Below are 2,687 nucleotides of genomic sequence, written 5' to 3'. Positions count from 1 at the left end.
AACTTGAACCCCTCCAATAACGCATGCTTCGAAGGTATAACCATCGAGACGACGCCCGTGAATGAACACATGTGTGTTGTATGAAATGCTCACGTTTGCACCGTACCCGACATGTTTTCTTACATGTTCCCCGCTGCCATACCGTCGTCTCGTGGGACACCCGTTTACCGGGATCACCCACCAACCTTGCATCACATGCTCCCGTCAGACTCTCTTTTGCACCGGCATCTCAATCGAGTTACCGGAACCAAAAAGTTGTCGTGGCATGATTTTCGGATTCGTTGCCATGGCACCCCTTTCGTTTCCGCCACGATGACAAATGCTTCATAATATGCTCTTGTTAACATTTTCATAAAACCTGCATAAAACTTGCACATGTCATCCGCATCATGATAACAACAATTAAAATGTTTAAAATTGTTATTTGCTTTAAATTCCTAAATGCATATGGGGATTTACCGGAATTGTTGTTTGTTTCGGCCTCTTTTAAACTTGTTTAGATAGAGGTTTTACTTTTGCTTATTCTCTTGCCATAGTTAACAACATTTAATATTGTTGGGTATCTAAACAGGAGAGAACTAAATAATTGATGTGGTGTTTCATCAATATGCAACTCGTTGCATATTGAGCTCCACTTAATTTGTAGAATTGCTTGTGCACTTTGCCATGCCATGCCTCTTTAAACCGGACATGCATCATACTTGGTTGTGCATCATGCCATGATTATGCGATGGTTGTTTACCATGTTGTTTGCTTCTTTCCGGAGTTGCTTCTTCGGGTTAGTTCCGATAACGTCGCGTTTGTGAGGATCCGTTCGACTACGTCCGTTTGTCTTCTTCATGGACTCGTTCTTCTTCCATGCGAGATTTTGGGCAAGATGACCATACCCTCGAAATCACTTCTATCTTTGCCTGCTAGTTGCTCTCTCTATTGCTACGCTGCGATACCTACCACTTGCTATATCATGGCTCACATATTGCCATGTCAAGACTCTAAACCACCTTGTCCTGGCAAACCGTTGTTTGGCTATGTTACCGCTTTGCTCAGCCCCTCGTATAGCGTTGTTAGTTGTAGGTGAAGATGGAGTTTGTTCCGTGTTGGAACATGTTTATTGTTGGGATATCACAATATCTCTTATTTAATTAATGCATCTATATACTTGGTAAAGGGTGGAAGGCTTGGCCTTATGCCTAGTGTTTTGTTCCACTCTTGCCGCCCTAGTTTCTGTCATACCGGTGTTATGTTCCTTGATTTTGCTTTCCTTACGCGGTCGGGTTATAATGGGAACCCCTCGGCAGTTCGCTTTGAATAAAACTCCTCCACCAAGGCTCAACCTTGGTTTTACTTTTGCACTAAAAACCTATCACCTTCCCTTGGGTTCTGCAGACTCAAGGGTCATCTTTATTTTAACCCCCTCGGGCCAGTGCTTCTCTAAGTGTTGGTCCGAACTGAGTAGACTGCGGGGCCACCTCGGGGAAACTTGAGGGTTGGTTTTACTCGTAGGATGTCTAATCCGGTGTTGCCCTGAGAACGAGATATGTGCAGCTCCTATCAGGATGTTTGTGCATCGGGCGACATTGCTGGTCTTGTTTTACCATTGTCAAAATGTCTTGTAACCGGGATTCCGAGTCTGATCGGGTCATCCTGGGAGAAGGAATATCCTTCGTTGACCGTGAGAGCTTGTGATGGGTTAAGTTGGGACACCCCTGCAGGGTTTTGAACTTTCGAAAGCCGTTCCCGCGGTTATGGGTAGATGGGAATTTGTTAATGTCCGGTTGTAGAAAACTTGACACTTAACTTAATTAAAATGCATCAACCGCGTGTGTAGCCGTGATGGTCTCTTTCCAGCGGAGTCCGGGAAGTGAACACGGTTCTTGTGTTATGTTTGAACGTAAGTAGTTTCTGGATCACTTCTTGATCACTTCTAGTTCACGACCGTGCTTTGCTTCTCTTCTCGCTCTCATTTGCGTAAGTTAGCCACCATATATGATTGTGCTTGCTACAGCTCCACCTCACTTCCTTTTCCTACCCATAAGCTTAAATAGTCTTGATCGCGAGGGTGTGAGATTGCTGAGTCCCCGTGACTCACAGAGTACTTCAAACAGTTGCAGGTGCCGATGATACCATGTAGATGATGCAGCTGACCCTCGATGAAGATCGTGTTTGTTGTGTTGTTTCATTTCCAGTTGATCAGTAGTGGAGCCCAGTTGGGGTGATCGGGGATCTTTTGCATTAGGGGTTTTCTTTCTTTATTTGGTTCCGTAGTCGGACCTTGATTGTATTCTGGATGATGTAATGCTATACTTATGTATTGTGTGAAGTAGCGATTGTAAGCCAAGTCCTTATCTCTTTATAATTCAGTACATGGGATGTGTAATGATTACCCCTCTTGTGACATTCCTACAATGCGGTTATGCCTCTAAGTCGTGCTTCGACACATGGGAGATATAGCCGCATCGTGGGTGTTACAAGTTGGTAATCAGAGCCTTCCCCGACTTAGGAGCCCCCTGGTTGATCGAATCGCTGGCATTGTTGAGTCTAGAAAAAATGTTTTGAGTCTTATAGGATTATATATATCGGAGAGTAGGATTCTTTTTACTCCTCAGTCCCTTCGTCGCTCTGGTGAGGCCTCCTGACATAGAGTTTTGACTCTTCTCTTCTCAAATTTCACGAATTTTTTTTAGGAT

The sequence above is a fragment of the Triticum aestivum genome, chromosome 3A, assembly GCF_018294505.1.
Source record: "Triticum aestivum cultivar Chinese Spring chromosome 3A, IWGSC CS RefSeq v2.1, whole genome shotgun sequence".
Taxonomy (NCBI): domain Eukaryota; kingdom Viridiplantae; phylum Streptophyta; class Magnoliopsida; order Poales; family Poaceae; genus Triticum; species Triticum aestivum.
Note: the sequence above shows the minus strand (reverse complement) of the source record.